This window comes from Cryptotermes secundus, unplaced genomic scaffold (genome assembly GCF_002891405.2).
Source record: "Cryptotermes secundus unplaced genomic scaffold, Csec_1.0 scaffold968, whole genome shotgun sequence".
Lineage (NCBI taxonomy): Eukaryota > Metazoa > Arthropoda > Insecta > Blattodea > Kalotermitidae > Cryptotermes > Cryptotermes secundus.
This window is the reverse complement of record NW_019719376.1, coordinates 1360404-1386375: the sequence shown is the minus strand read 5'-3', so window position 1 is coordinate 1386375 and position 25972 is coordinate 1360404. Positions and strand designations below refer to the sequence as shown.

The window sequence follows — 25972 nt, the reverse complement described above, 5'->3', positions numbered from 1 at the left end:
GTGTCACATGTCTCTTCCCCGGTGCTGCACACTTCAAAAGCTTACAAAGTTCCGTGCAGAGCCACAACTCTTCAGATGAGACCGACTTTATTGACTCCTTCTCGAGAAACTCACATGCGCAGTATCGTGTTCCCAAAATACGGTCCCTGAACCTCATTCTCAGCCAGTTTAATCCATTCTACATCTTATATACTACAGTGCGTTCAGATAAGGAGGAAACTTCGCAACACCGCTGACCCGCCCCAACATTCCTCACAAATTGCTGCTGTAACTGCTGATAGCAGAATGAGTCATTAGGGCTGATAAACGCGCGCAGTTACAGTTACAGGAGCAGTCTGTGAGGAATATTTGGCCCGGTCAGCGGTGTTGCGAAGTTTCCTCCTTGACTGAACGCCCTGTATTTCTGTAAGACCCATTTTAACCTTTTCCTCCCATTTACGCCTAGGTCTCAAAAGTGGTCTCTTTCTTTAAAGCTTTCCGACCAAAATTTTATATGCATTTCGTATTTACCACATGGGTGTTTTTTGTTCTTCCCACCTCATCTTCCTTGATTTGATCACCCAAAGAAATCAGTTATAAAACTCTCCTTTATGCAGTACTCCCCAGTTTCATGTTACCTTCACCTCCTCGGTTTTCCGCACATCGTTCCCAAGCACCCCGGTACACATATTGGTAGCCTACATTCTCTTGCAAAACAAAGACGGACGGAACTGTTTCATGTCTCTCTTCCCAACGCTTTGTTTTCAAACGTCAACAATCTCTGTTCCTCCTTCGGAATGGAGGACAAATTCTCAGCCATGTACGACAGAATTACTGGGGTTTTGGACTTTTTCCATCGTCCGGAATTTTGGTTAATAGAGGACACATTTGGGAAACTGGGTCTGTTTCCCTCTTCAGGTGAGAACGGACGACACCTACTCAGTTGGGCCCCTTAGAAAGAGCTAATCTCAGTCTACATACATGTAAGACAGTGTGTGGAATTATACTTTGATATAGAATAGACAGATAGAAGTGACAAGAAGACGAGGAAGAAGACGTAAGAGGATGCTGGATGACCTTGGGGACAGAAGAGGATACTGTCATTTGAAGGAGAAAACTCTAGATCGCATTAAGTGGAGGAATTGTTTTGGAAGAGACTGTGGACCTGTCGTCTGACAGATTACTGATGATGATGATGATGATGATGATGATGATAAATAGTTAGGATTCTGGAAAGGTAACCAACAGTTGAGAGATTCTGTACTGAAATGAAGCACGCTTCGCCTGTGTTTATGTAGTTTTAATGTTATAAAAGAGAATCTTCTGCTGAATTTGTAATTACACAAACTTGGACTTTACCTCAGTTGCGTACAGCGACTGAACCACTGTATGGAAGGTGCCATCTCTCTCGAGTTTGGCTATTAATATTGTGCGGCACTAAACATGCAACAGGTTATTTTCAGCGACCGCTTAGTTAATGGTATCCTCCACATCCGTTAATGTCACTCTGCCAGGAAGTATAACAACAGAGGAACACGAAAATACATACATGATCTAGACGTCTACGTTAAAGTCCTTTTGACTGTGAGCAGACCTCATATCTCATACTTCCCAGAAGTCAGTAATTGTGTTGGCGTATAAACTGCTTCATGCCTTTGTTTTCGCCCCTCCCAAACTCAAATTAATTCTGTGTTTCATGTTAAAGGTGTATTAGTTACATGGCTAGGACAATAAAGTTACAAACAAGTCCAGAGCTCTCCATTTTAAATGTCTGTTTGATGTATTATGAAGGATCTATTGTATAATTCATGTGAAAGGAAGACTTCGTAATGTTCATATCCATTGTGTTAATCTGTATTCTTGGTGGGTTTGTAAAGAAACCACCGTTCGGGAAATGAAATCTTGAAAGCAGCCCCCACACGCCTCCGTTCACGAAAAGGACTATTGTTATAGGATGAAAAGTAAATTTATCCCTTCGACTATTCACAAAGTCACGTAATCCTAGTGGGAACGTAAATGTAAAACTCCACATATTCCTAGCTTCGCCACAGATTTAAATCAGCCGTTACTTTCACGCCTTAGTGATTTTTACTTAATGAAAACAATCCCAGGTCTTGTAAAATAAAATCACCCACTCTTAATATCGTTTCTTGTTTTTCTCACGTTCTTTAAGTTTTATCAATGTAACATGTTGACGTCATGGCAGTAATATTATCTCTATCTGTGGCTCTACAGCACTTTCTTGGACCCTGGCCGCTTTTTCAATTTTTTAATCTATACACAGTCAGCAGGACTCCATGGACAGGTGATCTGCCCGTCGCAAGGCCTCTACCTACACCCAGAACAACACAAACACAGAATAAACACATACAGACATCCATGCCTCGAGTGGGATTCGAACCCACGATCCCAGCATTCGAGCAAGCGAAGACAGTTCAAGTCTTAGGGCCCCCATACATACACAGTTTGGCCTCCAGTTCGGCCTGCACAGTAGAAGACTGAAAGGCAAAACTGACGTGTGTGGTGCGGCCGGCCGGCCAATCGTTTGGAATGTTGGCCTGTGGGAAACCCGTCAGTTCTGCCTGCAGGACCTTAGCACGTGACGTGTGTGACTCAACGTTATAGGCTGGAAGACCGTGATTGTGGCGTGAAGCCTGCCGCTTTATCTGCGCGTGTATGGGGAGGAAAGGGAAGGGGGGTAAACTGTCAGTTTTGCCTGTAAGGTCGATCGGAAGGCCAAATTGTGTGTATGGGGGGCCTTAGACCGCTAGGCCACTGAGGTCGGCGACAGTAATATTATAGATCAATGCATATGGTCTAAGTTTGCATTTATAACCTCCAAACTATAACAAAGACAATCTAGATGAGCGCGTAAAATGACGTCCCTATAAAGAGAAACAAAACAGTAAAATTTTAAGAGAACGTGTGCCCATGGAATTTAAATTTTAGGTCCTTTGCACAATCTTGACGTGGGTGAAGTCTTGTCACCGATACTCGTGAAATGTACTCGTGTACGGATGGATAATAATTATTTTTTGAGAAGTTATGACGTATGCGTTCCTTCAAACGTCTCCAGTTCTACAAACAGACCAACAGAAATTTCAGATTAATAATCAATCATACAAATCAGAGAGACATGGAGAGCTTGATTTACTTCAGTACAAATTTCCACTTCATGAATGTTGCAGATTTGATCCAAAGTCATAAATAAGTAATAGAACCCTTCAAGTGTAACTACTTCTGTCTTTACATGTTCCGGCCCTTGTTGGTCATCGTCAGAAGGCACAGGTAACATTAAAAAGGAAGTAAGTCACACATGTTTCTATTGGAGCATATGTTGTTACCATGCGGGAATCCCTTCATGGCATTTCTCGGGAAATTAGTAACTTTTACTGAATCCCGTGAAAAACGAACCGAGAAAACATTACCCTCCTACGAGAATTAGAGTCGAAAGCAAGGGCAGGAAATGCTGACACGCAGAGTCGAAAGTTAAGGTCGATATTTCCGGGAACCAGGGCAGGAGCAGGTAGGAGTGGAACGGTCACGATGTATCAGTCTTGCTTGCTTGTAACTGTTGCTGGTGGCCCTGTCTGCTGCTAGCGGTGAGTCATTCTTGCGTTTTCCAGTGTTTGAATATTCGCTACAGGTTACAGAACCTTACAAATACTAATTAACTTAATATTTTTTATTTATTAAACATTTTTAGATGTCCATAACAATGAGTAAAGAGTATAAAGAATGTTGGAAGTGTTTCAAGAAAGGTGAAGGAAATCACTCAGCTCGTTGTCAAATATATTTTAAATGACTGCAGTGAACGGGATCATCATAAAAAAAAAAAAAGATTCACTGTGTACTATTATGGTCACCCATTACTGTTTAAAAACACATAAATAAAATTTATGAAAAGTAACTTGTGGGGCATGCGGTACCGTAGTTGGTTGAGGCACTGTGCTACAGGCCGGAAGGTCGCGGGATCGAATCCCGATGAAGTCAGTGGATTTTTTTCAATTTACCTAATCCTTCCAGCCGTATTATGGCCCTGGGGTTGACTCAGCCTCTAACAGAAATGAGTACCAGGAATATTCTTGCGGGTAAAAAGCGGCCGGCGCGTAAGACTGACAACCTTACCGCGATCTATGAGCCGAATGTCTAGAAAATGTGGGAGCCTCAACATCTCACAACCCTATGGGCCTCCACGGCCCGTTACAGGAATACCTTTACTTTTACTTACCGAATAACTTATGATTTCGCGAATTCTCGATAATTCCTCTTTTTCGTTCCCGAATCCCAAAGATGAATATCTGCCGGGAATTTGGAAACATTAGTTGTTACTACAGTATCATAAAGAGACTAGCATTTTTTTCAATGGCACTTCCAGCCCATTCAGCAGTGCCCAGGCCTCTTATTCAGCTCCGTAACCATTTTTCACAGATGGTGTCCGAGCGAGAGAAGACAGTCCATGCCTTAAACCGCTCGGCTACTGTGACCGGCTGAAGCCAGTGCTACCATATATAATGTGTAGCTGAGGTAACATTTATAACCTTACCAAATGGTTCTTGTCTTAAGTCGTTCACCGACTGTGTCTTACCAACCGAAAATTAAACCGTCGTATTAATTTCGTATGACAGGTATGTTCTTATCCTGAACTGTAACAAAAATTAACGTACAAGAAACTTGCATATGCAAGAAGATCTTTCACAACATTAACATTACATGGCGTTAATGTCGCTCCCACCTCAGAAGTTTTCCTGGTCACTAAGTTAATGTCACTGATACGTGGAGGGACACAGAATTCAAAGTCAGCATTTAGTGTTCTGTGAGATATTCCCTACATCGGTAATTGTTTTAAATGAAAGAGATGTGTATTTTGTTATGGGCCATTTTTTTTTTTTTACAATTGGCACTTTTGAATAAAGCTAACAGCGGGGTCAACCCAAGTATCTGCCATCCCCCAAGTAATAAATAAACCAAATATCATTACCAAAATTTATGCTCTAATGTATTTTCCTCCACCGAATATTCCATGGCGATAGGTGGAGCTTCATGTGGACCTGCAGCAGGCAGAACTGTATTCTCCAGACAACTTTTGGCGTATGTCTCCCGATACAAAATTCTGTCAGAATCTGAACAATACGTTATTCTATGAAATTAAACATGCGGGCGGCCAGACTCTCTGCACAAATAAATGTAAGGATACTAAAAATGCCCACAGGGCCGCGCCATAGCTCAAGCGGTTAGTCGCTGGCTTCCCACCACGGAGGCCCGGGTTCGATCCCGGGTCTGGTGAAGTGGGATTTGTGGTGGACAAAGTGGCGCTGGGGCAGGTTTTCTCCGAGTACTTCGGTTTCCCCTGCCAATCTTCATTCTACCAAATTCTCCATCATCTCCTCCCCCACCAGGGGAAGGTACAATAAGCCAATCAGTGGCCGACGTGTCGAGTGGACCCAGCTGGACTCCACCCGCCACTATGCGAAACAATGCCTACCCTACCACAACGAAAGTATGTACGTAGCTGGACCGCAGATACTTCACGCCAGTAAATCCCCACAGAATCGCAAAATGTCCATGTTCATTGTGTAACAANAATCCATATTTTCTTGACCTCGGCACTAGTCGGTGGTGAGTGATCAGCTTCGCGCCCCGGCCGCTTTACCCCCGGGAAAGAGGCCCCGGTACCCATTTGATAGGAGGATCGGTGGGCCCCAGAGTCCGTCTGGACGACATGGAGAAGTGAAAATCCCTGACCCTACCGGAACTCGAACTCGGACCTCTCGGTCGGGCAGCCCGTAGCCAGTCGCTACACCGACTACGCTACCCCAGCTCCTGTTGTGTTAGAATGCTAATTTAAACTTAAACGAGTGTTACCTATATATAACTTTTTGTGCAAACCAAGTTCTCTGTTCTCTTTCCTGGAGCTTGTATTGTCTAATGAAGCACTATGCACTTCATATTCTGACATATATCCAGAAGTGAAGTACAGACTAAAATTAATTAACAGTTTAATAGTGAAAAATACCTGTTGATATTTTAGTTCCCTATTTTTATTGTAATTTTGGTAAGTAAAAGTAAAGCTATCGCCGTAACAGGCCGTGAAGGCCCATAGGGTTGTGAGACGTTGAAGGTTCCACATTATGTAGACAATCAGCTCNTCGCAAGGCCTCTACCTGTAGACAAACACAGAAAAACGCACACAAACATCCATGCCCTGAGTGGGATTCGAACCCACGATCTCGGTTTCCGAGCGAGCGAAGACAGTGCATGCCTTAGACCGCTCGGCTACCGTGACCGGCAATTAACAGTTTAATAGTGAAAAATACCTGTTGATATTTTCAGTTCCCTATTTTTATTGTAATTTTGGTAAGTAAAAGTAAAGCTATCCCTGTACCAGGCCGTGAAGGCCCATAGGTTTGTGAGACGTTCAGGGTCCCACATTTTCTAGACAATCAGCTCAAAGATGGCGGTAAGGTTGTCAGCCTTACGCGCCGGCCGGGCTTTACTCCCCAGGAAAATTATTTAATTAATTCCTGGTACTCATTTGTGTTAGAGGCTGAGTCGACCCCAGGGCCATAGTGCGGCTGGAAGGATTAGGTCAATTGAAAAAAAAAATTCAATGACCTCATCGGGACTTAAACCCGCGACCTTCCGGCTTATAGCGTAGGGCCTCAACCAACTATGCTACTGCGGGTCCCCCATTTTAATATTGGTATATTTTATAAATCCACTAAGATTTTATATTTCAGACTGCGTAAAGAAATGTCATTTGCCCCTTCTTGTAAAATTACTCAGCGTGAATATAAGGCGCTATGAACTTGACAAACTGCTTGTACGTTCTTCGCAATAGTCTTTCTGGGAGCAGCAATAAAACGCTTTCAGAGACACGAACATAAGCACAATGGGCACTTTGACACCCACATCCAGACGATCCACACAGCAATTAGCACTGACAGTGAAATACAGACATTACTCTGCTATGATGTACGATCCTATTAAATACAGAGTCGGTAATTATGTTCTGTGCAAAAAAAACGGTTAGGGGTGGATCCACGGAGTTACGTTATTCTGAAAAAGCTTTTGTTTTCAGGTTGAGTTAATGATTTCTCGACCTCTAAAGAGTACATTCCGGACGACAAAATCAATAACTCTAAAGGACTGTTCGTCCATGTTCATCTTATCAATTCAAATTACATTGTGTAATCAACAAGAAAGCCGGGCACGGTAGCCGAGCGGTCTAAGGCATGTACTGTCTTCGCTCGCTTGGAAACCGGGATCGTGGGTTCGAATCCCACTCTGGGCATGGATGTTTAGTTTGTGTGTGTGCGTTTTTCTGTGTTTGTGTACAGGTAGATGTCTTGCGACGAGCTGATCACCCGCCCAAGGGTCCTACCGAATGTGTAAGATCTAGAAAAACCGAAGTGAATGGAGAAGTTCATGGAGGTAGGCCTAGGCCCACTGGGGCTGTAGTGTCAAGGAAATAAAAATCAACAAGAAATATGCACAGAACAAGACGTAAATTGGATAAGAACAAGTATTTTAATCTGCGCTCATACACTATACTTCCTCCCACAATGCACCTCGTTTATTATCTCCCTCTCCTCTCGCCTCTCGCTACTTGTTTCGGCCGTATACGGCCATCATCAGGTGTCTCTTGGCTAAAATTATTTCACTGAGTAGTATGTGCAACTTCAACACCTATCACGTGTGAATGCGATATCTAACGCTTAAAATAAATGTACCTTAAAAGTATGAGAATGTTGATGCGTTTCAGAGCTGCTAAAGATGAGAATTTACTGCTACCGTCGCGTGTGTTAGAACATGTTGTGTTTATGTGTCACAATACAAATCGAACAAGTAATATTATAGTAAATCGTTAGGCTATCGTAATCACACCAAAATATCTTACGTAGTTCGTTCTATACGGTTAGTTTCCATTTTCATATAATATTCCACTTTTTCTTGCATACGCGTTCCTTTAAAAGCTCTGTATGCAGATTTCAAGACCCTAGATCCGTACTAAATATCGCTACTGTTGTTGCCATTCATGTTCGCACGGCTGCCATATTGGTATTGGATACTACAGGGAAGTAAATACTTCCTGCTAAGTTTGGGAAGTTATCAGTGGCGTTGTTTTCATGCTGTTTTGCACAAAACTTGGTAAACTTTGAAGTCCGGGGTTGAATCAAGATATAGAGACATGCGTATATCAAGTACAAGAACAGCATTGCAACAGATCTTGAGGAATTCGGTTGTGAGATCTTCATACGGCTCAAAATACGATTCTGTGATTGTGCTGAAGCCCTTTTTTTTTTCAAATATAGCAAGGAATCTCTTACATTTGAAAGCCTACATCAGCCCGGATGGTACATCCTATTGGGTGGTGACGCTTGTGCTAGAGCTACTGTCAGGGCCCACGGCAGTGCGCTAGTCAAAATAATCGACACATGACAGCTAAGAATGACGAATTTTTCTTCATTCTGCTATGAAACAGTGATACTATTATAATAAATCTTCAAAGTACAAGAGGCTGAAGTAACTACAATGTTGGCAAGAGGGAATAGACCCCTGGAAACAGTAACGAGGTGTACAGAGTAAATCAGATCTTCTAGGCGAGTTTGCATTTTGTATAATATTTTCAGAACAGAATGAAACATTTCGTAAATATGTGATTCACATGTTTATAAGACGTATTAAATTCGACACGTTTCGAAGCGATCATATTTCCGCACTTCATACATGTACAGAGATTAAACATACAAAAATAGGGAACTCAAAAAGTCTGTGTTTATATGGGACAACTCCGTCTTCTGAGAGAAATGTAATTAACATAAAATGCAACACAGTCCGTACCTGAATGAAAATTGTAAAGGGAAACAAGTTACGACAAGAGTTTACAGTGTAGTTTATGTGTCTGCTTGTCGACTACGGAGAATCGCGAAATTTGGTGACAAGATACTTACTCATGGAGCTGAGCCCTTGTGGATGAGCTGCCAATTCTTCAACTACTCAAGAATTTCCCAGCATTTTATGGAACCCGAAGGTTCATTATCGTGTTCACAAGAGCCCTCCACTGGTCCAGAACAATCCAATCCATAGCATCCCATCCTCTCTCTCTCTCTCTCTAAGATCCATTTTGTGACAAGATAGGGAAAGGAAATTTACAAGCATCACTGTTTATAAAATAAATTCTTATTTACTCATTAATTTGTAATGAAATGGCTGTGTTCCAGCTATACTCATTCAATTCATAACTACCTCCATGGTGCATGATACTTCATGGAAAGTTAACTCAGCTAGCTCAGCTAGCCACGCAAAGCTGTAAGAAGCCGAAGGTTCAGTACCTTGATCACAAGAGCCCATCGTTGGACCGGATTCGGAGCAAGGGAAACCCAGTCCACGCCTTAATCCATTTTTTGCATACTTCTCGTGTTTTGAACAAATTATGAAATTACCATGTTCTCTGTGTCTGTGAATCCCCTTCCTCATCAACTTTCGAATGCCCCATATGAAACTTGGTATGTATATCATGGCACCTGAGCCCATCTCAACGGCATGCTTCAATAATGCCTCCCATCAGTCTTTGTGTCTGCGTATGTTGCTAGGCAACGACTAGGTAAAAAGTTGCCGCGGCAATGAATACACAAGCAAAATTTTCTTTTTCGCTTAGTGGAGGGTGGAGTCCAAATGGGTCCACTCGGCACGACGGCCACTGATTGGCCTATTGTACCTGCCCCGGGTGATTATGATGATGGAGAATTAGGTGGAATGAAGATTGGCAGGGGAAACCGAAGTACTCCGAGATAACCCGCCCCAGAGCCACTTTGTCCACCATAAATCCCACTTGACCAGACCCGGGATCGAACCCGAGCCGCAGCAGTGGGAAACCAGCGACTAACCGCTTGAGCTATGGCGTGGCCTCACAAGCAACAGTAGAACTGTTCGGTTTCTGTGCGGCCCGTGTTGTATCAAAGAAGAGTCTGAGGGTATGTCTGTGTATCCCTCTATCATTGCTAGGCAACGGCTATGTAAACACGTTCCTGCGGCCACGAGGAATTCTTGGAGGCGTAGTTTTCTGTGCGGTCCATGTCAAATGAAAGTAGGCGATTAGTTTTTCTCAGAATTTCTTGTTTAAGGTTGACTTTAGTATTACACTTCCATCTTCTCTTAGGACTCCTAAGTGATATTTTCTCTTCTGGTTTTCGGACTAAAATTCTGTATGGATGTCTCATTTATCCCATGCTGCATGTCCCATACATCTCTTCCTCTTTGCACTGATCGCCCTTATAATAATGGGTAAAAGCATAAATTACGAAACTCTTCATCGTGCAGTTTTTCCTAACCTCCCGTTAATCTCTCTCTCTCTCTCTCTTAGGTCCCGATACTCTCCTCAGCACTCTCTTGTCCTTCAATTTACATCTTATCCTTGGGGTGAGAGGCCACGTTTGACATCAGTACAAATCAGCAACAAACAAACTCCGTCGTTTTAGTCCGCAAGCGAACCATAAATCAGCATCAGTTCAATTAATTCAGTTTACAAATTTTAGTGGCCCTTATTAAGCTCAAAATATCCAGCACTTCAATTATCATATTACTCTGCACTGCAAGTCCTCTCCAGCAAGCAGAAGAGCGAAATTTCAATGGAAAATACATCGAATGCGTTCATCTGTCTGCCGCCATAATCCGTGCTCTTTCGTCCATGTCTGTATCTGTTTCATATGCTCTTAACATGTTTTGAGGGTCATTCATAGTTCGTTAAAATTTGGTAACTTTTCGGGGGGTGTAGGTTTTAGTATGTGCGACGTGTGTAATGTGACATCGCTCGAACACTACGACTCGGCAGCATGTACGTGTAATCTGAGAGGCTGCGACACTCCTAGGCTAACATAGTCGGTCTACTGAAGTGTGTTGCATCCAGACACATGGCACTGGTGAAGTACTGAAGTGTATTTTGTTCAGGGACGGGTTCAAATAACGTACTGAGCTGTCCTGTTCAGGTGTGCTGTACGTACATATAACTAACTTCATGGAGCTAAGCTTTTCTTGAGAAGTCGCCAGTTGTGCAGCTACTCAAGAGTTTCCCAACATTTTATGGAAACATAACGTTCATTACCATATTCGCAAGATCCTACCACTGGTCCCTATCCTGAGCCAGATCAGTCCAGTCCATACTACCCAATCCTGTCCCTCTAAGATCAATTTTAATATTATCCGCCCACCTACGTTATTTTCTTCCTAGTGGTCTCTTTACGTCTGACTTTCTTACCAGAATCTTATATGCACTCCTCCCCATTCATGCTACATGCCCTGCAATTCTCGTCCTCCTTGACTTGATCATTCTAATTATACTTGGCGAGGAATATAAGTTATGAAGCTCCCCACTGATGTTTTATATACGAAGTATATCGAGAAACTAAAGATAACAAAGCTCAGAAAATATTTGTAAAACATTTTTTTATTCACTTGTATCACTTTTACAACACAACATTATTTACTTTTCAACATAGTGACCATGGATCGCAATGCACTTAGTGAGCCTGGGAACGAGTTTTGTTATTTTTTTATCCCCAGCGTCGTAGAAATCTCCCGCCTCCTCTCTTAGCCATGGAGAACAGTTCTTGACACTTCTGGACATTGCTGATGCAGTTCATCGATGGTTAAACGTCTGTCAGAACGAATGTTTTCATCAAGTTTTTGGATGATTTCATCAGTGAAAACGGATAGCCTTCCCGCTTCAAATTCACGACACCATTTTGCCACGTTTTGCCTGTTCATAACATCTTCGCCGTAAACAGAAACACGCTGGCGATGAATTCCTGTTAATATTTTATGAATTACAGAGTACCAGAAATACTCTACACAATATATACATGTACGGTATACGAGTATGTCTACATTTCGACCATCTAAGAGCCTCCTGCAGCGGATAACACTGGCCGCGCGGTCTAAGGCATGGACCGTCTTTGTCCTTTCGAGCACTGGGATCGTGGGTTCAAATCCTACGGGAGGCATGGATGTCAGTGTGCGTTTATTCTGTTTGTGTTGTTCTGTGATTGATTGATTGATTGATAGATAGATAGATAGATAGATAGATAGATAGCAGAAATGTGGAAGGCTCCTGCACCAGAGATCTGAACTGTTGGCATACTCGACAAACCAATTCTCTAGCAAAACACATACCAAAGCTCAGCGAGATCTTAGCAGGCGCTGGAAATGCTCCCTGTTGTTACGCAAGCGTTCCTAGCGCCTCCATAACATTGCACGTTTATTTCGGAAACAGAGTAAATGTGAAAAATGAAACACGAAACTACGACCTCCTCAAGGACTCTTTTAAGAGATTTTCGAGAAGAATGTTCAAACCCTGCACTGATTTCGTCTGATGCCTCTTCAGTGAGGACGAACTCTCCTGGTAACGCCAACATACCCGTAACATATGTTGTGATCTCGATAAGTTGCATCTGTATGCGAGGTTTATCGATTAGGATGGCGATCCGAATCTTCGCGGCAACTGGAACGAAAGGAGAGCCCGACTTTCCCGCCTTAGCAACTCAGTGATTTGCGGCAAGTTCTAAACTGATCGCACTGCATATAGCAGGTCTCTCAGTATAAACAATGAAATACATATCACATTAACTCATTATCATGACCGCGCCATAGCTCAAGCGGTTAGTCGCTGGCTTCCAACCGCGTCGGCCCGGGTTCGATTTGTGGTGGACAAAGTGGCGCTGGGGCAGGTTTTCTCCGAGTACTTCGGTTTCCCCTGCCAATCTTCATTCCACCAATTGCTCCACAATCACCCTCACCTATCATCTGGGGCTGGTACAATAGGCCAGAAGTGGTCGCAGTACAAGGGACTTACTCCCACCCCACTAGCAATAATACAATAATAATAATAACTCATTATCATATGAAAACAACAGTGGATACATGCACTTCAGCTTAGAAGAGTTTATCTGAAAGTAAATAGTGATTTGCCAAGAATATGGGTGTTTCCTTCTTCAAGTTACGTTCCAGGACTTGTCGGAATGGGAGGAGCAAAACGGCAAGTAACTTCAGTTTGGGTAACTTACCTTTCGCGTCAGGTTTTCGAGTCGCGGATCTCCCCAACATGGAGGTGGAGTGATAATCACTAAGCGGCAACGCCCTGTGCTTCCCACAGCTTTACATTTCATATTGATCATGTCACGTCAACAGAACTTTAAGTTTTAGCGGTTAGGTTATTCTACGAATTATGTGTGAAATGTTATTTGCGTGTTGTCAATTGCAAACACATGACGGTGCCAAACTTCGCCTTTACGTCAAGTTGTGATCTATAAAAGTGACATACGAAGTTATTCCTTTGAGGCAGCGGCACACCGAGGTGTTAAGTTACATTGCACGTATTTCAGACCTCGACACGAGATGGAGACGAAGTCACCCTCGAGTTCCGCCATCTTTATACAGTGCTGCCCAGGTATGAGATCTAAATTCTTCCAGAGGCCTTTTTACAGCTTTCAAAATTATTAGTAATATTACCATTACATGAGGCGGGATAGATCAGTCCGTACTTTGACGGGCTACAGAATGGACTGTCGGGGTTTCCATTCCCGGCAGGGCAAGATTTTTCTCCACCCCACAGCGTTCAGACCGGCCCTGGGACCAACCAGCTTCCAACCCAGTGGGTACCTGGAGCTCTTTCCCCTGAGGTGAAGCCGCTGGGCGTGAAGCTGTTCATTCACCTCCATCTAATGCCAAGGTCAAGAGTGGTGGAGCTATAACTCCACTCCACCATATGCCTCCATGGCATAATGAATAATTAATTAAACACAGGGACAACTTTACCTCACCGTTGTCTATTATTATTATTATTATTACACCTTATTACATTTATATATGCTAGCATATNTCTTTCCCCTGAGGTGAAGCCGCTGGGCGTGAAGCTGTTCATTCACCTCCATCTAATGCCAAGGTCAAGAGTGGTGGAGCTATAACTCCACTCCACCATATGCCTCCATGGCATAATGAATAATTAATGAAACACAGGGACAGCTTTACCTCACTGTTGTCTATTATTATTATTATTATTATTACACCTTATTACATTTATATATGCTAGCATCATCATCATCATCATCGTCGTCAGCAGCAGCNTTTGAACGGCTGTTGTACTGCGATGTGGAAAGCAAATGGAAAAACTACCACATTATCACTTTTCCTGGATAGTCTCTTTCCAAAAACAGAAGATCACATTAAGTGGAGGAACTGTTTTGGAAGAGACTGTGGACCTGTCATCTGACAGTTACTGATCAATCAATCATGCTAGCATCATCATCGTCGTCAGCAGCAGTAGTAGCAGAAAACTGCGTCAAGCAGTTATACTTGTTACTTGTACTGAGCATGAGCCCGGCCAGATTACAGACTATTCTGAGAACGTTCGTGGTTTTATTCAGTCCTTCAAAGCACGTGCCAGAATAATGCCTCAAATTATACCACAGCCGCTTCCTGCCGCGTCTGACCCATTCAATTTCACTATCGTCCTATACAGCATGAGGTGCCAGCAGCGTCGATAATAGATCGTAAATGAAATCCTCATCATACCTGTCACTCTCTTCTCATGCGCGTCCTGCCATATCTCAAGACATTTTCACTTCACTTACACTGGGAACATTCCCGTCGTCTCGCTATTCCGATGCTGTTACATTGTAACGACGTTTTGGTGCCCTTCTTGTTACAATTCTGCTTACAAAAGTGGCATGTTACAGACGCGGATGTACCAATTTATTCACCATGACTGCTCGATGCCTGTGCATTCTAACCCCGAGAGACGATGTAGCCTGTAGCCTCCTTTTCAAATGCAGCAAATTGGTAGTCATCTCATTTATTCGAGGTTTTCAATCGACGCAGGGTTTCCTATAACACTGATTCCGGTGTCCTGTGCTTGTATTAAGGCGCATCCACATTACTCGTGCTCGTGTGTCAGAAGCTTACAGCTGCTGGAAAATCAGGATCTGCAGCTGATATCTGTTGTGAAGAAATGCGAAGGCTTTGTATGCAAACCAGTTTGGCCGTCCACATCGTCAGCTCCAGATCCTGATTTTCCGGCAGCAGTGAGCTTCTGACGCACGAGCACGAGTAATGTGGACGGGCCTTTAGAGTTTCCAGTGCTTTATGTGGACAGTACTTTCAAACAAGCAACGATTCCTTCCTTTCATGGTTAAAATAACTACAAATTTGCCATGTCAATCGTCAATGTATAACCTCTGCAGTTGAAACAGCGTCTTAAAATACTCTAAGAATCTATCATGAAGTTTCCTCCCCTTACTGTAATTTATAATGGACACACATTCCCTTCCAAGCCTCGTCACTGTACGTATTAACGGATCAGTCTGACACCATTAGCTGAACTGTCTCCGTCAATCAAGATTTTGCTAGCACGGCATCACTGCAGTCTCTGTAGTTTCCGCACACCTACAGACAGACTTCACACCTTCCTTCAGTGAGATGTGTTAATGAATTAAGTTTATTTTTATTATTATTCTTAGTGGAGACGTTGGGTCCACCTGGTACTGCTCTACTGTACCAGCCCCAGTTGATAGATGATGATTGTGGAGTAATAGGTGGAATGAAGGTTGGCAAGGAAAATCGAAGTACTAGGAGAAAACCAGCCCCAGCGCCACTTTGTCCACCACAAATCCCACATGACACGACATGCTACGTTTGGAGCATCGCTTTGTATGGAGCTGAAACTTGGACACTTAGGGCAGTAGATCAGAAACGTCTGGAAAGTTTCGAAATGTGGTGTTGGAGAAGGATGGAGAAGATCAGTTGGACCGATTATGTGAGAAATGAAGAAGTGTTAATTAGAGTCAGTGAGCAGAGGAATATCCTACACGAAATAAGAAAACGGAAGGCTAATTGGATTGGTCATATCTTACGCAGTAACTGCCTTCTATAAGAAGTTATTGAAGGAAAGATAGAGGGGCGGATAGAAGTGACCAGAAGACGAAGAAGACGTAAGAAGATGCTGGATGACCTTGGGGACAGAAGAGGATATTTTCATTTGAAGGAGAAAGCTCTAGATCGCATCAAGTGGAGGAACTGTTTTGGAAGAGACTGTGGACCTGTCATCTTGACAGATTACAGATGGATGAATGAATGAATGAATGACAAGACCCTGGCTCGAACCCGGGCCGCCGCGGCGGGAAGCCAGCGACTAACCTCTTGAGCTATGGCGAGGCCTATGACTGAACTTGTGTGATTGGCTACTGAATGTTTGAACTCATCTCCATACAGTCAACGGCGTAACTGCGCAAGCGTCATGCTTAGTAAGAGATCAGTCAAAATGCTTACACAATCAGCATGGTATACAATCTGACTGACTGTGGCTGTTCCTAGTTTCATACCTTCTTATTTTTCCTCCCCGATGATCTGCAGATTATTGCTGATAATTCTTCACCGTTGTCACTTGATCATCATTACATGGTGGCTTTACAGATCAGACAATAGAACAAATCACACATTTCTTATTTGAAAGCAAAGAAAAACAATAAATAAATATGTAAGTGAAGAATTTCTAAACGAACTGTATTCCGGAGAGCGTCTAGCACAAAGGTGGAACAACTTAAAAAACTCGACCTGTCTTAGCCTCGTGGCGTTTCGGAGAAAATTTACAAGTTGACTGGCTACCACACCTCCTCCAAGCTGTAACCCGTTTCGAGCCTGCCTGACGTAACAGATAAGTCCTTGCTTAGTAGCATTGAAACCACGCAGCAGATAACACAAACATTTGTTTGCCAAGAGAGAGCTGTCGCATGCCTTAACACGACTTGTAATACTGCAGAATACCATTTCAATGCCAGAATTCACCGTCAGTGTTATCTATCCTCCACCGTGGCCACCTCCCCGCATTCTTACTCGAATTCCTGTTATTCTTCCATTCCATCTCATCTACCCCTCTTCCATCTCGTACTCTTCCTTTCTCCTACCGTTCAACACAGACTTCTTCCATAATTTTCTCCGAGTACTTCGGTTTCCTCTGCCAATCTTCATTCCACCAATTGCTCCACACTCACCTACCATCTGGGGTTGGTACAATAGGCCAGAAGTGGCCGCAGTACAAGGGACTTAGTCCCACCCCACTAGCAATAAAAATAATAGGTAGGCAGCGCACCGGTATGCGTCAAGACATGTAACAGTCAAGACACGATGTCTGCGATATGACGCAAAGAAAGGAGCACAGTTGAAACTAATGAGATTATGAAAACCGCCGCACACCGGTCTGAGTCATGATGCTGACGAATCACGAATGAAACAAGACTGCGTCTTTTGTCTCATGTCTTGATGCTTGTCTTGACGCAGTTGATGTGCGGCGGCCCTAAGACCGCGCGGCCACTGTGATCTGTTAGCAGTACACTACATAGTGAAAAATATTTTACAGATGTGCTTTTTGTCTTTTGCATACCACATGAAAAATACTGTATTTCGTGGAATGTGACACCTTGGAAAACAGTCGGCTTGAATATTTATCATTTTCTGTTCATAGTATGATTCCTTCTGCTGATCACAGTGGCCGGGTCTAGGGCATCAACTGTCTTCGCCCGCTCGAACACTGTGGTCGTGAGTTCGAATCCCACTCGAAGCATGGATAGTTTGCCTACGTTTACTCTGTGTTTGTGTTATCCTGTGTACGCATCGGCCCTGCGACGGGCTGATTCCCCGGCCAAGGAGCACTGCCGAGTGTCTTTAGATTAAGAAACTGAAGTGAAACGAAACGTTTCACGGATGCCCTATGCTCTAGATCAGGCATGTCCAACTTCAAACAGATTGTGATCGACTTTTTAGTGTCAAAACTGCCAGTGATCTACCACCCCCTCCTATCGCCGTACCTCGCTTTAAGCAAAAATATTGGTAAAAATAACACGACACATGATGTTTGTAGTAAAAGCAACATACATTGGAAGTACAGACTACTTTAATACGTGCTTTCCCTTCAAAATCTGAATATAATCATATTGTATTACAAGTGAATTTACATGCTTTTCACGTATAATTTCCTTGTAGACTTATGAGATCGACCAAAAATCGTCCCGCGATCGACGCGTTGGACATGCCTGCTCTAGAGGAAGCTAAAGGAATATGACTGAATAAACAATTTCTTTAAATACCACGCTTTAATTACATATAGGCATACTCGTGCTCGCTGAGCACTATGCGAAGTGTTTGTATTCGTAGTATTATGACTGTAATGGAAACAGACACACGAGATGTAAATGAAAGACGATTGTAGCGTCTCGGAAGTATTGATTTACGCTTCAATACACAACCACAGTTCCAACACAGGATGTACGCATTAAGTGTTCGCTGTGGCGATGTAACCAACTTTGCATCACACGGTACTGCAGCCCGACTGACACAGGGTACGTTATGTGAGCACAGAGATAAGTACGGGTTACGCAAGCTGGCAAAACAAGCTTGAGTTTTGGAAAACATGGCGGTCCAGATTATAACTGAGAGTTCCCTTCAAATGTAGCATTGTTCTTTTTCACTTTCCCAAGAGATTAGCTATCGGTCACTCCATTATCCATTATTTAAGACTTTATTTAATGAAAATAGTGTTACTACAGCTTGCATATATTATTCTGTCTAGAATGTTCTAATTCACAAGTAGTTTGGAAACTGACGTACTGATCTTGTGGATATACGTCAAGATTCTTTGGATTGGACAAGTTATCCGTCCGTTACAAGGACAGTCCTATACCGGAGAACATAAGACGACACAAAAAAATCGCCGACAATGACTGATTACTACTACTGCTTTCAAGAGGTCCCAGGCTTGATTATCGGTCCAAAGACTGGCTTTCTCAGTCCCTAGTTGCAGTTTCTGGGACATACCCTTAAAATGATGCATAGCCCGCCAGCCCTGGCGTCCCTGTCTCTGAGGGCGTAATGTGCGAAAAGGTGGCGAACAGGGCAATGGTCCACCTGAGCCAAGATATGAGGCATCCTACCACAGACTGCGTGGCACTGGGGTGGAAATAGGGCAGTGTCGTGAACGATCCCCTCTAGGTACCAGAAAGCACCGTTTTGTACCTATGCCTTTCACCCTAGTATGGGGCGCTGTGGGTCTTAAGTCCCCCTTCCTCTTGGAACCTTTAATGGAAACAGAAGGCCCAGAGTTAGGAAGCAAAGATTCAAACAGCGTATGGACTCCGTTGTGGGGAGGCTCCTAACATAAGAAACTTAAAAGGTCGAAACACCTCAACAGGAGCTAGGAGCTCTGACACACCAACGAATCAGCTGTTTAGGCTTCAGCCAAGATAAGCGATGAACCGGTTGTGAGGTAGTTTCCCTCGGAAACATCACTGCAGGAAGCTGTTCTAAGACACCTGCAGAAGGAAAACGCCTAAGGCAAATGGCCTCAGGAGTAAGCAGGCTTCGTCCAGCAAAGACCAGTTTTCAGATCGTGCTAAACGAAAGCGAAAAAAACAAAGCTGGAGGAGACCAAGGAAGAACCGGGGCACCAGACCACGCCCAAGAAGGGAGAGATCCCAGTCGGGGTCTCTAAGATGCCAAGGGCTGAAAATAATGCTTCTAGGGAAAATGCGAAAACTGCGTAAAGACCAAGGGAAGACCAAGGCGTAAGTGGGTGAACAATATTAGAATGGATCTCAGAGAGAGAGAATGAGATGGTATGAATTGGATAGATCTGGCTCAGGACAGGGATCAGTGGAGGGTTCTTGTGAACACGGTAATGAACCTTCGGGTTCCATCAAATGCTGGGAAATTCTTGAGTAGCTGCAGAATTGGCAGCTCCTCCAGGGGCTCAGCTCCATGAGTAAGTAAGTAAACTATGTGTTGAAAGCGTTCGTCTTCGTGTTCTTACGTGCTGTGTTAGAGACTTTTCAACTTCCGGTGTTTCTTTCACAACTGAACATTCCCCTTCTGCTCAGTACACGTATGATACTATCGTCGTTGCAAAGGGCCTTCATATCTCTGACATCTAAGCTGTTTCTCTCAGTCATATTGTACCGCAAAGATACCAGGTGATAGGGCCTCTACTATACTTAATCTTTACTGCAGACTTGCCCACAACAAACACTACAATCGCAACCTTCCCGGATGACACAGCCCTGCTATCAGCAAATAATGATCCAGTAGTAGCATCACTTACACCTCCTCGAGCAATGGTACAGCAAATGGAAAATCAAAATAAACCAGACAAAATCAGTGCAAGTTACACTCACCACGAAACGCACAACGTGCCCGCGGGTTATCATCAATAATATGCAAATACCAGTCCAAACCGAAGTAAAATACTTGGGATTATACCTGGACCAAGAACTGACACGGCAGAAACACGTCAAAACGAAGTGTCAGAACTTAAATGTAAAACTACAAGAAATGTCCTGGCTTTTGGGCCGTAAATCCAAGCTATCCATAGAAAATAAACATATTATTCAAGTGCATAATAAAAGCCATATGGACATAGGGTATCCAGCTATGGGGCTGTAGAAAACCATCAAGCATGAAAATAATTCAAAGACTTCAATGCAAATTCTTGCGCTCAGTAACTAAACACCTTCGTATGTCTCCAACTTTACTGTCCACAATGATCTGCAAATCCCATTTGTCATAGAAGAAATACACAAATGTCAACACTCTACCATCAGAACATACACCGACACAAAAGACTAACTGTGGAAATTAGCAACGCACCAAATGTAAGAAGAACATTGAGGAGACAGTGGCTGTCTGACCTACCCCAACCCGCAGATGACGAAGATTAAAACCATCACAATTCCTCTACAGGGCCTGTCAGCGTATCATCAGTGGATGTCTTCTCTACTCAAGACACCTACTTAGAACAAATTTACTTATTACTCCATATTGTCGAGAGTAGATTGTAAATATGCTATTAATTAAATAAATGAAAAAATCTTTCTCGTTTTCTCGAAGTGCCTTACTCTTTATTGATATGGTCGTACATTCTTATTCTTAGTATGTCTTTATGCTTTCTATGATATGGTAAAAATGGAATTATCTCAATGTACTTGTGTATATGTGTTTTGTCTTTCGCATGTAAAAGGAAATACATAATTTATTGAATTGATATTATTATTAATCAATGTGACTTGTTTCTTCAGTACTCTCTTGATGTTTGTTATTGTCCTTACACTTTTCTTTGCTGTGTAAGGTAAAAATAGTAGTTTTCCACTGTTACATTTCCTCAGCTGTCTTTGTGGCTGTTGCTTTTATGCTTTTGTTTGTAATATAATTAATATTATCTACACCGTACTGTTTCTGCAGTTGACCTTGTAGTTGTTGGCTCAGCACATGCATAGTAAAGAATTTAGGAACTGGACAATTATCATCATTAGCGCCATAACCCTCTGTGACTCATGCTGACTCAAGCGGTTATTAGCTGGCTTCCCACCACGGCGGCCCGGATTCGATCTCGGGTCTGGTCAAATGGGNACGAGTATATATTTTCTGGGTGTATTTAGTTATTGGTTCTATTTCGGAATGTAACTATCCACTTCTCATCCCCCCAAAGTCTCTATATATTACATTATATTTTATTCTAGTTAGATCTAAGTTTGAATGCTTCCCTGATGTTTGATATTCCATTGCGTGTATTGGTGTCAACAAGCTGGAACGCATCCAACACTAATTTGCAGCCTCTTTTCTTTCCCCCACGTCGATTATAATTGTTCTCTAGGGCACTATTCCTTATTCAGGTTTACCTTCGCTCTAAATTTGCCCTTTTCTTTTGATAACTGTCGGTCCTCGAGNCACTATTCCTTATTCAGGTTTACCCTCGCTCTAAATTCTGCCCTTTTCTTTTGATAACTGTCGGTCCTCGAGAGCTTACTTGGTGTATCATACACTTTTCTATGTTCAGCATGAGCTTTTCAGGTACAAAATGGCCTTCTGCTAGGCACGCTTCAGATGCTGATATTGTTCATTGCAGAAAATAAAATGCTTACTTCATGCTGGTTTCTTGTTTGGTTTACTATTCGATATTGAAGATGGAGACGATATATTCCGCCGAAAGGTCGGTTGACTTCCATCCGACTACACGGCTTTATGTCCCTGGAGACAGAACTCTTCACAGTCACGGCTGCGAGAGCCTCAGACCCAACAACCTGGCAGCAATATTTACAAATGGCCCTTCTTTCCCTCCACATTCACCACATGCGAACATAAAATCGTCATACTGTAAGCCGAATATGATTATGTTTCTATATTTTGTTTTGCTTCTCTGTCCCCAGTAAGCACAGCTCTAACATCGCTTCTTCCATTGCATTGTTGTGAAGTTCGAAATGTCCTCATGAGGAAAGAACTCACTCAGAGTGTTTAAGGGGGGAATCCCTGGATCTCTGACAAGATAATTAAGATAAAACTGTAGAAAATAATTATGACTCACGCAATTTATACTACTAGGTACACGTATTACGGTATTCAAATTAAGAAGGGTTAGATTGGAGAAGCATGTAGCACTCTTGAGAGAGATGGAAAGATACCATTGGCGAAAACCGGACTTAGATAGGAGAATAATATTATAATGAAACTTAAATTCCATGAGGCACGCGGTAGCGTAGTTCCTTGAGGCACTATGCTACAAGCCGGAAGGTCGCGGGATCGAATCCAGATGAGATGGATTTTTTTTATCAATCGACCTAATCCTTCCGGCCGCACCATGGCCCTGGGGTCGACTCAGCCTCTTAACATAAATGAGTACCAGGAATATTCTGGGAATGTTCTTGGAGGTAAAGGGCAGCCGGCGCGTAGGGCTGAAAACGTTGTCGCCATCTATATGAGCCGATTCTCTAGAAAATGTTGGAACCTCAACATCCCACAACCCTATGGGCCTCCACGGCCTGTTACAGGGATACTTTTACTTATTTTTACTTAAACTCCCAGGGATGCAAGGGACTGGATTCATTTGGCTTGGAATAGGGACCACTGTAACGAATCATCGCCTTCCATGATAGAGACTTTCGTGACTGTTGGGCTTGTGATATGAACTTGGTAAAGAGTCCTAACGCTCACTATAATCAAGAAATTACGCAGACGTGGAATATTCAGAATGACCATGGATACAGCATGGGTACCGCAGGGAATTTGCCATGTTCTCTTCCCGGATATAATCCTTGAATTTGCCCGGGAATGGGGGGAAACAGGAAAATCACGGGGGGTCCTGGGAATTAAATCACCGAATTATGAGCGTATTCTTTTACGTTATGCTTCACGTCGATGTGAGCGTTCAATTCGGCTCACCCATTTGTTGCTGAATTTGCTTCCAACGGAAACATAAATTGTGCAGCCTATGGCAAAAAACAATTCCGCCCATTCAGTCGACAGTAGCAAGAATTGTGATCACTTCGTTTTTATCGTGACAATAATGGTCGCGGTTTTAACAAGTTACATTTATTTTGAACCAGTGGTTTCGAAACCGTTTCCAATATAATAAATAACAATTTATATCCCACGATAATTTTTTGCGCTTTTCTCAAAACATAATTTCATGACTAAAATAAGACATGTTCGCAGTGCCAACACAGTGATGAAGTAATTGCTGTATAACAAAACTGGCTCAGCCAGATGCCAGTACTACTCCACATTATATTTCAGTTGTTTTCGAAAAGACTATTCATAAGCATATGAATACGCTGCTAAGTTAGTATTCGTTGGTTCTTAGATTATAAGACGGAGCTATTTCAAGCACAGAAGTTATTATAGTGTCGAATGAATACAAAATATGATCATGAAGTGGATAGATAAAGGTTCTGTAATGAGACAGTTCTGAGAGTTTCATCCGCCTGGAAGAATTGCATAAGACCACTCAGTATTTCAACCAGTGTAGCCTGTAGTCCTAAGGGCCGCGCCATTCCTCAAGCGGTTAGTCGCTGGCTTCCCACCGCGGCGGCCCGGGTTCCATCCCGGGTCTGGTCAAATGGGATTTGTGGTGGACAAAGTGGTGCTGGGGCAGGTTTTCTCCGAGTACTTCGATTTCCCCTGCCAATCTTCATTCCACAAATTGCTCCACAATCACCCTCACCTATTATCTGGGGTTGGTACAATAGGCCAGAAGTGGCCGCAGTGCAAGGGACTTAGTCTCACCCCAATAGCAATAAAAAATAGCCTGTAGTCCGCCCGAGAAGTATAGAAGTGTAAAATTATTGCGTGAAATGTTGTACTTTATAAATATTTCAATAATAACTCACCCCAGTCTGTATGGCATCGCTTGAATAGTTGGCGGTTATTCCCAGGATCAAGAAAATGCCTCCAGTTCTAAAGCTGTGCCTATAACAGGCTATGGATGCCCATACGTTTGTGAGACGTCGAGGCCACCACATTTTCTAGATAATCGGCTCACAGATGGCGGAGTGAGGTCAGCCTTACGCGCCAGCCGCCCTTTACCCCCAGGAAGATTCCTGGTGCTCTTTTCTGTTAGAAGCTAAGTCGACCCCAGGGCCGTAGTGAGGCTGAAAGTATTAGGTCAATTGAAAAATCCAGTGGCCTCATCAGGAATCGAACCCGCGACATTCGGGCTTGTAGCATAGTGCCTCAACCAACTACGCTAACGCGGATGCCTCCGTCTATAGAACCAGAAAAGCGAAGTGTGACGTCGTTTCAGTGCGTTGAATACAGGCATCTCCGAAAGCAGGTCCCTCTACCTGTGGATCTCAAAGTTCACGACTATTTTTAATGTCTTTAAGAAATATTTCCAGTAGACTTCCGCCTTGGTCTGTCAGCACGTTTGAACTGTGACTTCCGGCTCGTCCAGTATGCACACGGCGCCACATCAGCTGTGCCATGTGCCCTGTACTTCACTGGACTTCTTACGAGCGTATATTTGGAGGGACACAAAGGCGCTTACTGCCCAGTCTTTTGTTAGAGGATCAACTGGATGTGCATTCATTTGTGAAGGCCACATTTTGTCATGCCGCCTCCGCAGTTTCAACAGCGCATACACGGCCGACACTGATGCCATCTGTCGAGCTCTTTGTTCTTATTCGGCAGCAACGACAACGACGTTACCTCCAGTATACAGACACCCCAGTACTTCGCACCAGTCACACACGTCCGTCCACCAGGGCGCAGCCGCTAAAGAAGCCACTCCGAACGAGAACTTCGCTCCATACCTTGCCTTGCGTAGTGATGTTGATGCCTTTCGCCTTCGCACCAGTGACACACGTCCGTCCACCAGGACGCAGCCCCTAAAGAAGGCACTCCGCTCGAGAACTGCGCTCCATACCTTGTCTTGCGTAGTGGTGTTCATGCCTCTCTCCTTCGCACCAGTCACACACGTCCATCCACCAGGCGCGAGCCCGCCGCTAAAGAAGCCACTCCGAACGAGAACTTCGCTCCATACCTTGCCTTGCGTAGTGATGTTGATGCCTTTCGCCTTCGCACCAGTGACACACGTCCGTCCACCAGGACGCAGCCGCTAAAGAAGGCACTCCGCTCGAGAACTGCGCTCCATACCTTGTATTGCGTAGTGGTGTTGATGCCTCTCTCCTTCGTACATCGATATCGTCGGAGCATGACGAAGGGACGCAGACATAGACTGGCAAGTTGCGAATTGTGAAGCTGTCCATATGGGTGCTGCGGTCCCCTCATGCTCTTCAGGAGGCGGCTACTGAGCGACCGCATCTGTTGCTTGGAGAGCCAGCGGCTTGGCTTTGCACGTATTCTTACTGTGTGCCCGTTTTATAGCACACGACACGTACTTTACCTACAGAGCACGTGGCGAGGCGTGGCGTGACGAATGTAAACAGAAGTGAGCTATCCATATTCATGTAACCCATCTTTAATGAAACCTATAGTTGTTGACCTTCTGTGTTCTTTGCATGGATTTTAGGAATTCTGCTACAGGCCCACAGCTGTTTTGTACGAGTATTAGTGTGTGTAGACACGTCGTAGCCCCACTTTTTTTTTTATTTAACTCCAATAATTATACAATCTATCCATTATGCATGGATAATAAGTACATTTTGTGGTTTACATATAGAAAAGG

The 25972-nt window shown here is 43.5% G+C and overlaps 1 protein-coding gene across 2 annotated transcripts in view; it reads right to left on the bottom strand.

Annotated features, from left to right (window-relative positions):
- The window catches only part of LOC111865867 (neutral ceramidase), a gene marked incomplete at its 3' end in the record, with an annotated part of 104999 nt that overhangs the window by 68920 nt on the left and 10107 nt on the right, over positions 1 to 25972 (bottom strand). Inside the window, 1 exon segment of one of the 2 annotated variants that reach the window (XM_033752016.1) lies at positions 16353 to 16638. 2 annotated transcript variants of the gene reach the window in all.